This window comes from Choloepus didactylus, chromosome 15, assembly GCF_015220235.1.
Source record: "Choloepus didactylus isolate mChoDid1 chromosome 15, mChoDid1.pri, whole genome shotgun sequence".
In the NCBI taxonomy this organism is placed as follows: domain Eukaryota; kingdom Metazoa; phylum Chordata; class Mammalia; order Pilosa; family Megalonychidae; genus Choloepus; species Choloepus didactylus.
The window spans coordinates 70134215-70148981 of record NC_051321.1 but is presented as its reverse complement, the minus strand read 5'-3'; the positions used below and the strand labels follow the sequence as shown (position 1 = coordinate 70148981).

The 14767-nt window shown below is 38.1% G+C and overlaps 1 protein-coding gene across 9 annotated transcripts in view; it reads left to right on the top strand.

Annotated features, from left to right (window-relative positions):
- The window catches only part of USP54 (ubiquitin specific peptidase 54), a 175335-nt gene that overhangs the window by 60694 nt on the left and 99874 nt on the right, over positions 1-14767 (top strand). For 3 of the 9 annotated variants that reach the window (XR_005211808.1, XM_037804122.1, XM_037804121.1), the window contains exon 1: positions 7588-7735. The exons of 3 other annotated variants lie outside the window; for them this stretch is intronic. The gene's annotated coding sequence lies outside the window, so the exon portion shown is untranslated. Of the gene's footprint in view, positions 1-7587; positions 7736-14767 lie in introns of those variants that run through there. 3 more of the 9 variants (XM_037804117.1, XM_037804118.1, XM_037804113.1) reach the window with 1 other exon arrangement.

The following is a 14767-nucleotide window of genomic DNA, read 5'->3' as shown; positions in this document are numbered from 1 at the left end:
TTACATATTTTACATTGAGTTCAAAACCATTGATTTGTCATTAGAGTTTGTGCATTTTATATCATGTAGGAAGTAAATAGTGGAGTTACAATTCAAAAATTATTGACTTCTATTTGTATTCCATTGTGGTCAGAGATTGTGCTTTGAATGTGTTCAATTGTTTTTTTTTTTTTTGTTTTTTTTTTTTTTAATTTACTGAGGCTTGTTTTATGTCCCAGCATATGGTCCATTCTGGAGAAAGATCCGTGATCACTAGAGAAAAATGAGTGTCCTGGTGATTTGGGATGTAAGGTTCTACATATGTCTGTTAAAATTCTCTATATCTCTTTCTCCTTTCTTTGTTTCTCTGTTGGTAGGGCTCCCTTTAGAATCTGAAGTAGGGCAGGTCTTTTATTGGCAAACTCTCTCAGCATTTGTTTGTCTGTGAAAAATTTAAGCTCTCCCTCAAATTTGAAGGAGAGTTTTTCTGGATAAAGTATTCTTGGTTGGAAATTTTTTTCTCTCAGAGTTTTAAATGTGTCATGCCACTGCCTTCTCGCCTCCATGGTGGCCGCTGAGTAGTCACAACTTAGTCTTATGTTGTTTCCTTTGTATGTGGTGAATTGCTTTTCTCTTGCTGCTTTCAGAACTTGCTCCTTCTCTTCAGTATTTGACAGTCTGATCAGAATATGTCTCGGAGTGAGTTTATTTGGATTTATTCTATTTGGAGTTCGCTGGGCATTTATGCTTTGTGTATTTATATTGTGTAGAAGGTTTGGGAAGTTTTCCCAACAATTTCTTTGAATACTCTTTCTAGACCTTTACCCTTCTCTTCCCCTTCTGGGACACTAATGAGTCTTAAATTTGGACGTTTTAATTTATCTATCATGTCCCTGAGATCCTTTTCGATTTTTTTTATTTTTTTCCCCATTCTTTCTTTGTGTCGTTGTTCAGCTTCCTCTAATCTTGTATTATGAGTATCCAGAGTCTTTTTAATTTGGCCAACAATTTCTTTTATTTCCATTAGATCTTCTATTTTTTTATTTAATCTTGCAGTTTCTTTTTTATGCTCTTCTAGGGTCTTCTTTATGTTCCTTTTATCCTGTTCCATGGTCTTATTCATGTCTTTTATATCCTGTGCCACGTTTTTGTTCCTCGATTGTGATTGTTTGATTAATTGTGCCAAGTATTGTGTTTCTTCTGATATTTTGATTTGGGTGTTTGGGATCAGGTTCTCCATGTTGTCTGGTTTTATCATCTGCATTAAGATTTTCTGTTGTTTTTGGCCTCTTGGCATTTGCTTTGCTTGATAGGGTTCTTTCAAGTTGTAAAAAAAACACAAAAACACCAATCTAATTTTTCAGAAATACAAGTTGGTGGCATACACTTTCTCCAACTAACCAGCAGATGGTGTCTGCGAGTCACCTATACCCCTCAAGTCAGTTCTCCCCAACTCTGTCTCTGTGGTGTGTGGGGGAATGATTTTTGTGGGGTTCAGTTGGTGAACTTAGTTTGGGTTTATTGTTGGAGCTGTCTGCCCCGAACGTGGTGTGTGTGTCTGGGTGGTCAGGGAGGCAGGGCTGCTTTAATATTCAAACCTCCCAGGTGTTGCCGGAGATTCAAGGCTGTTGCAAGAGTCTAAGCCTTCATTTCAGCTTTGCCCCAGATTTTCTCTGTCACTGACCCACAAACCACTGGCATTGATGTAGCGTCCCTGGGTTTTCTGAGTGGGCCCCCCTTCTCAGCTGTGATCTTGCAGAACCTCTGCTGAGGGAAGGCTGTGTTATGTCACTAGTGCCCGTCGTCCCTCAAGGGAAGCCCTGGGCCGCCGGGCTGTGCAGGGGCACTCTCTGCCTGATGTAAAGATTAGCCTATAATTCTTGACTGGTGTAAGTTTTGAATGAAAGGCAGGTAGTAGAGCTGGGCCCCACCCCTTTCCTCTTAGAGAAGATGAACACCTTAGGGGGAGGTCATTAGCATTTCAATGGTCTCTCACTGCCTGTGCCACATCCTTGTCTGGGTTACAGAACTGGGAACTGAAAATGGCCGAGGCTTTCTCCACTGAGTTGAAAAAGGAACAGAGCTAGTCCGAGGCTACCCTCGGCTTTCCAAGGTTAATGGTCACCCAAAGCCTCTGTCTACTTGTTGGGGATTCGTACCTCGTAGTGAGCAGTTCCCATTCGCTAATTAAAACCCCAGTTGCAGCTCAGCTGAGCTATATTTGCTCTCTGGGAGAAAGCTTCTCTCTGGCACCAGGAGGCTTTGTAGCTCGGGCTGTGGGGGAGGGGTCTCCCTATTTGGATCCGCAGTTCTTACAGATTTTATGCTGTGATCTCAGGCATTCCTCCCAATTCAGGTTGGTGTATGACGAGTAGACGGTCACGTCTGTCCCCCTGCAGTTATTCCGGATTATTTACTAGTTGTTTCTGGTCTTTTTTAGTTGTTCCAGGGGGACTACTTAACTTCCATTCCTCTCTATGCCGCCATCTTAGATCCTGAGTTCGTGCCCGTCAACTCTTACCTTTTGAAGTGTTTTTATCAAAAAGGGATGTTGAATTTTGTCAAATGCTTTTTCAGTGTCTATTGAGATGATCGTTTGATTTTTCACTTTCAGTTTGTTAATGTGTTGGATTACATTGATTGATTTTCTTACGTTGAACTACCCTTGCATGCCAGGAATGAGCCCCACTTGATCATGGTGTACAATTCTTTTAATGTGCCTTTAGCTTCAATTTGTAAGTATTTTGTTGAGAATTTTTGCATCTATATTCATTAGGGAGTTACTCCTATATTTTCTTCTAAAAGTTTTATAGTTTTAGCTTTTATATTTAGGACAATTTTTGTGTATAGTGTAAGGAAAGATCTGACTTTATTCTTTTGCATGTGCATATCCAGTTGTCCCTGCATCATTTGTTGAAAACAGTCTTTCCCCATTGAATTGTCTTAGCACAAATGTGTGATTTTTAAGGTTCTCTGGGTAACAGGAAAATATAGTATATACATCTTAATACAATATTAGTAACTCAATCCAAAATAAGTTGATGTTTGCTGAAGTGTTGTAGAAATCTTAGGGGCTTTCACCACAGTTAGAGAGGACTGAACGGTATTCAGGAAACAATATTGCCAAAAATTTAAATTACTGTGCTGACATCTCACCACAACTGTGGACTTGGTTTAATTCTTTTAGTGTAGGAGAGTTTGCTTTTAGAATATTCTAATTTAAGACACATGTTCATTCTGGTGACAAACACAGGTGTTAGCACAACCAGGAACAAATTGTTCTTTACTTTGTACTTGGTTTTAATTGGCGGCCATCCTGGACCTTTGGCACTGTCATCATTTATCCCTTACTCCTCGCATATCATATGTGCCTGCCCTTAATCTCCACAGGTTGGGAATAAGAGTGCTAGAAGAAAGAGCTGTACAAGTCGATGTGATGTCTAGGGCTTTGAAGAGATTTGGTATGAGAATTATAAGGATAAGAATAGAAAATGGAACAGGCAAAAAAAGGGAAAGATACAGGATTAAAGGGAAAGGAATAGTTCGAAAAAATTGGAGGGAGAGTGTCAGGTATAGAAGCAGCATAACTGAGTCTCAGTGGCTTCCTCTATTTGTAGGAAGTAGCATGTTCAGACTCCATATGGGTTGATGAAGTAGCTGGACTGGAGTCTTCAGAGCAAGAATAGGCTACCAACTTAATTTCTAGGGGCACTCTAATATTTGGCTAGCTTCTAACCCCCCTCATCAATTTTTCTTTCTTTTTTTTTTTTCCACGTCTTTCTTCCTTGATTATGCCTTAAAGTTGTGGTCTTAAGGTTTAAAAGAGAATGAAGATTCAAATTTTTGACCACTGTCTGTGAGATCAGCATTTAGGTGATCTTGTGGTATACTCAAGAGATATTACATACTCTTCATGCTCTCCAGAACCTTTCAGTCATTGAAGAGATTTTTAAACTCTCATTCTAGAGATATGTTGGTTAATGTTCATAATGACATAATGCTATTTCACATAATTTTTAGAATGATGCAAAATGTAATTGAATGAATTCAAATAATAATGATATCATAACAATAGAAACCCCCCAAAATGGCCTCTTTCTTTAGAGTTCGTTTATGTGAGAAGTATACAAAAGGTTTCTTGTGTGGTTTGCTGCTTAGGTCTGTGATTAACAAAGTTTCTCACATTGTGTCCTTAGAATCACAGTTTTTTTTTACTCCCCTTCTCTTTTCCTGTTCTGCAATATACCTCTTCTAAGTTGTGTGTATGACAGTGAAAAAATCAGTTATTAAAAGTATATACACTATTTGCCAGCAACATGAAGAAATCTCAGAATAAAAACTAGATACATTTAGCTATATAGTTTTTGCTATTTTCCATTGACTTCCAGTATATTCTTTCTTTCAACCTAGAACCAAAGGCTAGATTTTTTTCTTTTGGGTAATTTGTTAACTGATATCAAGGCCATCCCTTAGCTGTATTTTCCCAAAACTAGCTCTGATTTAAGCCCCTCTATCCCTCCCCTCTCTTTCCACTCTCCTCAGCATATAGCCCAAGGATCAAATGCTACTTTTCTAAAGTGTTTGAAAGGCTTCCACTTGCAATAAGGCAACGTCTTCCTTGCTCCTACCCGCTCAAAGCCTCCATGGTTTATTTAAAAGTCACTGAAATTATTCACTACTCTCTAGGGTGCTAGAATCAACAGGCTTTCTGCCCCCACCCTACCCCCTTCTGGCTCCTACTCTGGAGCCACTCAACTCCTACCTTTACTGTCAACATCAGCATTATCATCAGTATCTCAGAAATTAATGAAATGAAACAAAACAAAACAAAAGTGGTTATGCTATGGGGTTACTCCAGCAGGAGACATCTTGGTTTTTCTTAGAGAAATCTGTTACTCTTTTATTGCTTTTTAGAGAAGAATGTTCTTTCATTAAGTTGAACATTCTGCTGTTCCATATTCTGCTTGCTAGTGGAGACCAGTATTGAATAGGTGTGGGATCTGACTCAAGTAGGACTGTTCTGGTTTGCTAATGCTGCCATTACGCAAAATACCAGAAATGGATTGGCTTTTATACAAGGGATTTATTAGGTTATGAATTTACAGTTCTGTGGTCATAAAAGTGTCTAAACCAAGGCATCAACAAGAGGATCCCTTCACTGAAGAACAGCCAATGGCATCTGGAACACCTCTGTCATCTGGGAAGGCACGTGGCTGGTGTCTTTGCTCCTGGGTTGCATTTCAAAATGGCTTTCTCTAGAATGTATCCGGGTCTCTCTTAGATTCTCTGGGGCAAACTCTGGGCTTTATCTCTTAGCTTAGCATCTTCAGATATCCTTCTGTCTGCATCTTCAAGCATCTCTGAGCGTCAGCAAAAGAGCGTCTGTCCAAAAGTCTCTCTCAGCTGCTCTAAAGGTGTTTTGTCCTCTCTTAGCTTCTCTGAAACAAACTCTGGGCCAGCATGTCAAAGAATCAGCAAGGGTCTGGACTGTGTGGGCTCTTTTTAAAGTACTAACTGAGACCTACTCTGAATGGGCATGGCCACACCTCCATGGAAATAATCTAATCAGACGTATCACCTACAGTTGGGTGAGTCACATTTCCATGGAAACAACCTACTCCAAATATCCCACAAGATTGCTTTTGGGGGGATATAATATATTCAAACTGGCACAAGGACTTTCCAGCCTGTCGTCTTTTTTTAACCCATCCTCTTCCCCCCAAGTATTTTTCTAGCTTTGTTCAAGTCTAGGAGGTACTGTCTCCCTGTTAATAATATTTATATTTTTTTCAGAGATTTGTGTCTATTATGGTCAAAGGTAGGCATATTTGGCATAATATATTCCCTGTAAAGTACTTGAAAAACAAGGTTTGCTAAGTTTTGTTGAAGCATAATTTTACAAATTACTATTGTAACTGGGCATCCAAATTTAATATCACTGGACACTTAAACATGGCATCTAAAACATCACTTTCTTGCTTGATTTAACAACCATGCCTACAAAAACTCTTCCGTGGGCAATTTGGTGCTCACCTAGCACAAACCTGTAATTATCCAATTTAATTTGGGTGGAGAGACCTAGTGGTTGATACAAGGTTCTCTATATGAGACAGAATCTCTGACAGGAAGATTTTGTGCAGTCTTGAAGACGAATAAGAAATGTCCAAAAAAAACTTATGCAAGGTGAAATGTGAGCACAATAAGAGAATTTTATGTGTAGTGTTTTCTGAGGGGTATAAGGAGAGAGTACAATCGATTAGCAAGAGATTTCTCTGGCTCATCTCCTTTATCAGGCTGAGATATGAAAAGTTGTGTTACCTGTTGCATTGTAAGCAGGGTTGAAACTGTAACTCTGCTCCCAGACTCTAGTTGTATTTGATTAGTTCCACAATGAGTATGTATACCCCTGTCTTAATAACCTGACTGGAAAACTTGATCTTGATACTTGTACATTCTTTCTTTGCATTAATACCCATCGGAAGAAATCCAGTGTTTCACTCTTTTTGATTACCACCCCCCTTCCCACTTGGCCTAGGAGATCTGAATTAGAATGCTATCTTTTTAATTTTTTTGTTTTTTTAATTTCAGCTCTCCCATTGTTGCCAAGAACTACTTTAGTTTAGTGGATTGTTAAATTATAAGTGCTTAATTAGTTTTGGGTTGTGCCTGTGTTCATCTGACTTTACCAATAAATCTTAATTAAACCCTTTTTTAGTCAGCTTGTATATTGTAACTCAAACTACAGAAGTACAACAGATCTTTGTATTTGGCAAGGATTCTGCTGATGTGTGTTTTCTTCAGTATGCTTATAAAACAACTCCTTTCAATAAAGCTGTTTTATAACTGGGAGTAATTCATAGAAGGGCGTGTGTTGGTCCTTTGGGGCCTTTGTACCCTGTCTGCAAATATAAGTTCTGGGCCCACTGATCATGTTTAGAGGCAGGACCTGCCTCTGGGTGATATAACTTGGCCTCTTCCCTGAGAGAGGGGTGGAGATTTCTCACTGTCCTCACGTTTGGGGTTGGGAAACTGTGAGATCCTAAGCATTTTTAAATTGACTGTCTTACTCCAACAATTCAGTTTACATAATAATTTTCTTTAAATTGTTTTTAATAGCGTGGTCCATTTAAGACAGTTGAGAGACTTTTGCCTATTAAAATGATTTGATTTAAGTCCAGACAGCCTGGAATTCTGAAGTAGGGATTCAAATACTGCTATTGTGTTGTTTATTTTCTAAAACACTACACAAGTGTCTTCTTCTAGAGCTCCTTTTGATTGTAGTGCAAAGGACTGTTTCTTAGGGCTAGCCCTTCTTTTGGAAGTAGCTGTCACCCTGCAAACCTTATTGTTACGCTGATGACCTTTGTGATCTGGAATGCCTGTTGAGGAAGCAGCCTTAAAATTGTTTGTGATATGTCCTTTGAAGTTACTTTTTGTTAGTTTCTTAAGTTTACTTTGTTTTGCCTTTGGTTGGAGGCTCCGTCTTTTTAGCTTTGTCATGAATTGTCAGTGCGGAGTTCCTGGTTGGTGATAAAAAGAATTGCCCGGCTCCCTGATATCCTGTTCTGTGGGAAGCCTTTGTGGTTTAGAGCCACAGTTTCCCACTGTTGTTAACTGCAGTTGTCTCCTCCCTCCGTACCCTCCCCTCCCCACAACTTTAGCTCTTCTCTTGTCCCTCCCCATTTCTCTGTCACTTACTCACAAATGCCCTTGGGATTGCTTGAGGCCTTTTGTTGGAGGTTGTGTGTGCTGTCCCGTAAGTATAACATTTGTAGTAAAACTGTATGCATGGGAGGATGTAGGGAACGGGTCTGTCTTTGTGAAGTGTATCTTTTAATGGCATGTTTGAATTCTGAAATTGAGGTTTTAAGATTCTCTTAGCTTTTGGGAGGTTTCTTTCTTGTTCACTGCCTGTTATTTCTGCTCTTCTTTCTTTTGAATTATTAAGATTTGGAAATTTTTGTTATTGGTTTAAAAAAACCATTCAGATTTTCTTGAGCTTGTAAGAATTAAAGGTAGGGTTTGTGGGTTTGGTATTTCAAATTTCTTTCAAACAGATTATTTGTGATTTCTTTATACTTATTTTCTGTATTAACATATTAGTAAAAATAATAACATAGAAAAGAGCCTATTTTGTTGCTAAACTGGAAAGTAACATTTACTTCTATAATCAGAGTGATTATTTTTTCCCATCAGCAGAATATTGTTGGCAAAATTCATTAAGATTTTGGCAATATGTTGTCAATTCTGGGAAATGGTTTCCTGAGTTCTTTAGGATAACAGATGCTTCTGGGAATTATTTTTGGGAAATGAGAAAGCCTTGTTCAATAGCACCTGCTCCCTTGAGGTATGAGATCTATAATTCTTTTGAAAGTAAAATATTTACTTGTTGCTGTTCAGATTGAGTCAAAATATCACTTCATATTGGGCTTTTTATTTCCTGGGCTTGCATGTTTTGATCCTCAACTAAGAAACAGTATTTGGTGTGTTTGTGTGTGTGTGTGTTTGACATGGGATGGGTGGTACTCTGACATTTCAAGCAATTAAAGTGGTGATCCTTGGTATCCTCAGAAGTGATGCTAATTAAAAGTCATTTTTTATGGTAGACATGTGAGGTTAAACTTGTTTGTGGGATTTTATTGCCATTCAATTGAGTCACTTATTCTAATGATATTTGCACCCATACACTAATGATTTCCTGAGCTTCTACTATGTGGCAGGTGTAAGGTGCTGGTCTAAGTGCTTTGCATTTACTAACTCCCATTACAACCCTGCATAGTTGGGAAGTTGGGAAGAATGTGAGCTTTTCTGTAAAATGAAGAAAATTTCTACTTGGCGCGTTAGTTGTGAGAATTAAAGGATATAAAGTGTATCTGGTGCCTAGAACACTGCCTAACATATAGTCGGTGTTCACTAAGTGGCAGTTACTATATTATAATTTTACAGGTGAAAAAGCCAGAGAGGCCAGGGAACTTGCTGAATATCATCGGCTGTAAGTGGTAGAGCTAGGATTTGAACTGGCTCAAGGCCTGGGCTCTGGTAGCATGTTTTCTTTTGAATCTTACCAAGGTTTTCAGAGCAGATGTCAGGGAATCCTTGCCCATCTCTCCACCCCCATTGCCACCCCCCCCTGCCACCTCCACAAAAAAGAGGTTCTTCTTTATGGATACCCTTCTTTCCTTGGCATCCTCTGTCACCTTCCCAGTCATGTGTTTGCTCTCATGCTGGAGTTGCTTGTGCCATTCAGTACCAGTGTTCTCCCAGCAGAAATGAGTCAAGCCTGTGCTGTCTTGGCTTCTCCTCCTATTTTCCTCTTGTCGATAGAGCCATCAGGCTTTTATTATTCAGTTTGTGCTAAAATAATTTGAGTTCTGATGTGTTTATAACAATTATAGTTATAATTGCAATTAAGTGTTTAATTTTTTTAAAATAGCCCTCTTGATTTAAAAATGTAGGAAAAAAATCTCTGGCTCTAAGTTCCTGGGTGGGTTATAGGGTAACTGTATGGCATTGATAGTGCTATCCAGGGGCCTGGTTACTATTAGTTACAATTATTAGTTACTGTTGATTTTCTTTTCTTTAACACCACTGTTACCAGTTTGCTGATATTGGCAGTATGATTGAGAAAGGAAGTCATGTTTGTCTTACTGGCCATAAATTTGATTATAGAGTCATAGATCTCTTGGAAACACAAGGGTATTGGAATTGATATCAATTCCAATTGATATGACTGGTAGTGCCCCAAACTGAGTTATGTCTAAACTGAAAAATTCAAGTTTGATTTGTTTCACAAAGTTTAGTTCTTCATTTTTTTTTTTTTATTTAACAAGTGTTGAGCATCTGTTGAATGTAAGGCAATGTAACTTTCTACATTGTATGATAATAAAGTACTGATGTACTGATTAAGTACAGATTAATGAGCTAATGAGATTAGTCCCAATATGGTGGTGGTGGTGGGGACTGGTAATTTTAAAATACCACTGTTTGGGAAATGAATTAATATAAGTGATTACTCCTTCCTTATAAGGTGTGATTATCATTAGTCATTATTATAAGTTGCCAGGGGAAATGGCTTCTTCAGACAGGTTTGCTGAGTGGAAAGGAGTGATAATATTAAGTAGAACTGGTAAAGATAAAGGTTGAGAAGGGGAGAGCATTCCTTATTGACCAAAATGTTGGGTAAATACACAGAACAAACCTTTTTGGTGTGTTTTTAAGGGGACTAGTAGTAGATAAGGTTGGAAATATACATGGAATAAGATTGTGGAAGGCTTCATTCAAGGCCTGGTGTTTTGACTGTATTGAGAGGAGAGACACTGAAGTTTTTGAGCTGAGTAATGATTGATCAGTGTGTGCTTTTGGCAATATTGTATAGATAGGATTAGAGGGGGAAGAACAGTTAGGAAGTTATTGCAATGGTTTAGGTGAATTGTATTGGCAATGCATTATTTTTAAAATATATTTTTCCCCTGTTTTGATATGACTTTAATTTTGTGATGTCAACTATAGTTTAATCTTATGGAATTAAAAAAAATTTCATTGGAGTAACAAATATACAACGCAAAATTTCCCATTTTAAATACTGTCATGTGTACAATTCAGTGATATTAACTACATTCACAATATTGTGCTACCATCACCATCATCCATTACCAAAACTTTTCATCACCCCAAACGGAGACTCTGTACCCATTACATAAATAACTCCCTGTGCCAGTTTGAATGTATTGTGTCCCCCAAATGCCATTATCTTTGATGTAATCTTGTGTGGGCAGACTTATCAGTTTTGATTAGATTTCTTTGAGTGTCTTTGGAGATGCACCCCACCCAACTGTAGGTGATAACTCTGATGAGATAATTTCCGTGGAGGCGTGGCCCACCCATTTAGGGTGGGCCTTGATCAGTGGAGCCATATAAATGAGCTGACATAACAGAAGGAACTCAGTGCAGCTGTGAGTGATGTTTTGCAGTGGAGCTACAGCCAAGAGGAACACTTTGAAGAAAGCACAGGAGCTGCAGATGAGAGACAGTTTGAAGATGGCCATTGAAAGCACTCTTGCTCTGGAGAAGCTGAGAGAGGACAAATACCCCAAGTGCAACTAAGAGTGACATTTTTGAGGAACTGAAGCCTAGAGAGGAATGTCCTGGGAGAAAGCCATTTTGAAACTAGAACTTGGAGCAGACGCCAGCCACTTGCCTTCCCAGCTAACAGAGGTTTTCCGGACACCATTGGCCATCCTCCAGTGAAGGTACCCAATTGTTGATGTGTTACTTTGGACACTTGATGGCCTTAAGACTGTAACTGTGTAACCAAATAAACCCCTTTTATAAAAGGCAATCCATCTCTGGTGTTTTGCATTCTGGCAGCATTAGCAAACTAGAACACTCCGCATCTCCCTTCCTCTTCCAGCCCCTGATAACCGGTAATCTTTCTGTCTCTATGTCTTTGCTTATTACAGGTATTTCATGTTTTTCCTTTTGTGTCTGGCTTATTTCATTTAGCATAAGGTCTTCAAGGTTAGTCATTTTGTAACATGTAGCAGAACTTCATTCCATTGTTAATCTCATGGAATTTTCAAAGTAAGTGTATCTATGTGTGTCTGTCTGTATGAGAGAGAAAGGGAGAGAGAGAGAGAGGGTGGTAAAGGGGATGATCAATCATCATAATCATAGCTACTGTTTGTAGAACTCCTATTTTGTATCTGCCATCAAACTATTTGCACACATTATTTTGTTGAATTCTCTCAAATAATCACATTTATTCCAGCTAGTAAATGGTATACCAAAACTTGAACCCCGATCTCTTTACCCAAAGCCCACACTCCTCATATAATCTTCTCCTCCCCCACATCCTTAGTTTCAGTAAAGAGAATATTAAGCACGGCAGGTGAATTTCCAATTATTGATTGTCATGATCTGTATTGGTGGGTAGGGAGGAGGGAAGGGAATCAACATTTATTGAGCACTGCCCTTGTTCCATGCCTGAACTAGATACTTTAGATGCAGTCTTTTATTGAATCTTCACAGTTTTAAATTTTTCTCTAGTTTATAGATGAGGACATTGAAGCCTTTGAAAGATTAAGGGACTTTCCCAAGTTAACACAGCTTAAAAGTGATGGAGTCAGTATTAGAATGTAGGTTCATCTTATTCATCATTATCATCACCATCACCAAAACATTTATTGATTTGTTGAGCACTTACCACATGCCAGGCACTGGTTAATTATAAATACACACACACACACACACACACACTCATTTAATCCTCATAAAAATTCTATGAGATAGATGTTATTTATTATTCCCATTTTACTGAAGAGGTACCTGAGAGTTAGAGAGATTCAGTAGTTTTCCAAGATGAAATGGCTGTTTGATAATCCAGTGAAGACCTGTTCTACCCTGGAATCTTAGGTTATACAACCCAGGTTGTATAACTTAAATTGTACACCTTATATTCTCTGGGAATGACACCCCTTGGATCGCCACTATGAGCGTGATGGATGCCTCCTGAGATCATGCAAAGTGGTCAACCCCACAGAGGCTGCACTTTTAACCATTATGTTATTTAAATTACCATGCTGCCTCCCTTACACAGCAGTAAATTATCTATACAGCTCTGGATCTTTGTAAGGAGAGACTAAGTAGCCTGCAACTGTCACATCTTGTTTCTTGCAGTTTCAGTTATGACAAAGTGAAATATTGTCTTCCTTTTTATTTTCTTTCCAACTGGTTTCTGACAAATTTGTTGAAATGACAGTTTTCTCAGTTCTTATAGTAGGAAAAATAAGACTTTTGTCCTTTATCGATGTACAATTCTTCCTGTTGTGCATGAGGTAATAACTGGAAGCTGCCAAAGTCCAACCCTCAGGAAATTGTTTGAGTTGAGTAACTATTCACTGGGGAGTTTGAGATAACCAGCCCATAAATCAACAAATAGCTTGGCCTTTTTTATGGTTATAGATGCTTATCTCTATTTTCAAGCTTAAGTCAGACACAAAAGTTGGTTCTCTTGGTTTAGTCTCCATTAGGAAAAATTATCAGCAGTGTCTCAAGCTAGATATGGACATTTGTGAGCTCTTTTATTTAAGGAAAGTCAGAATTATCAGGATGTTGGAATTGGTTGTTATAGGTACTTATCCCATCAAACAAAAAGTTTGTTCTTTCAGCTAAACTCTCAATAATTCAGTGCCTATTATATACAACTCTGTATGGAATAAAAAGATGCTCTTAAGGAATGTACACAAATGACTGTAACATGAGAGCAAATGGGAGTATGTAATCCAAGCCCCACTGAGAACGCAGAAGAAAAAGAAATGAATTGGGAGAATGGAAAGGTGAGAGAGGGAGAGGATTTGGAAGGCTTTTTATGCAGTTGTTCCTTGAAGGATAAGTGTATTTTAACAAGGTGAAATGAAGAGGAAAGGCATTCCAGGTAAAGGTTCTAATAGAGCCAAGGCACTAAAGAAGTCGAGTACAGAACATATTCACGATACAGAAAGTGGTCCAGTTTACCTGGAGTGGAGGATGAGTGAGAAGTACATGATAGGTGCTCAATGAAATGTCTAATCAAAGAGTATGTAAAAGAGGAAGCTGGAAATGGTGCTAAGGTCCAGTGATTCTCAAACTCTGCAGGTCCCAGTTATATTTAATTCCATTTTATAAATTAGAAATTAGTTTTACAGTGATAAAATGTGAATATCATGAAATGCACAACATAAAAATCACAATCATGAACATGAGTCAATAAGAAAAACAAAAGCTGTCAAAATAAGCCCACATATGTAAAATTGCAGGCCTAGCATTGAGTCAGTATTGTGGGACAGTGGTCCAGGTGAGAGGTGGGAGGATGAACTAAGGCAGCAGCAATGGGAATAGAATTAAGGGAAATAGAAATCCAAATCTGACCTACTATCTCTAAATAGGAAATAGTTACCCTTTATTAAAAGGCTTTCATATTGTTAGGAATTTAAGTGTCTCAGTGATTGCTTACCTCTGATCCAGAGTCTTTTCACTCTTTGTACTTTTAGGGGAAATGAGTTTAAATCTCTATTGTAGTTTTACTTTTAAATAATGAAAAAATAATATAACTGAATAATGGTAAACTTAGAAAATAGAGAAAAGAGAAAAAAAATCCATAATTCCATCACCCTAACAAGACCCCTGTTTATATTAATTTACTTACTCTTGATCTTATAGACTTAAAAACTTTTCAATTAGTTTGTTACTAGGGAAATCAAGTTCTGAGAAACAAGTTCCTGAACTAATACACCTTAATCCATTATTTCCTATTCTGTGATGTTAAGCATATTGAAACCCAGAGGTTTCGTATGAAGAATTTACCAGGACCGCAAACTATGTCAATGTCTCCATGTTTCCTATAAATTTGTCTTGGTCCAGCCACGTTTATACCTAAAGATGTTAATTTCCTAAATGCCCCCTTGCTCCTTTGGGCTCAAAGTTCCATCTCCTCCAATAAATTATCTGCACAGTTTAAAAAAGTTTTTATTTTGATGTCATTTTAGACTTACAGAAGAATTGCAAAACTAGTGCAGAGAGTTTCCATATATCCTTCACCCAGCTTTCCCTAATGTTTTCATCATATATAACCACAGTACAACTCCAGGAAATTAACACTGATACAAAACTATTAACTAAACTAAAGAGGTATTGCACCAGTTTGTCCACCCACTAGGTTTCTATCCATGATCTCATGTTGCATTTTAGGTGTTATTTTTCCACATTCTCTGTATTTTATAAAAGTTTCTCGTTCTTTTTCTTTAATAATCTT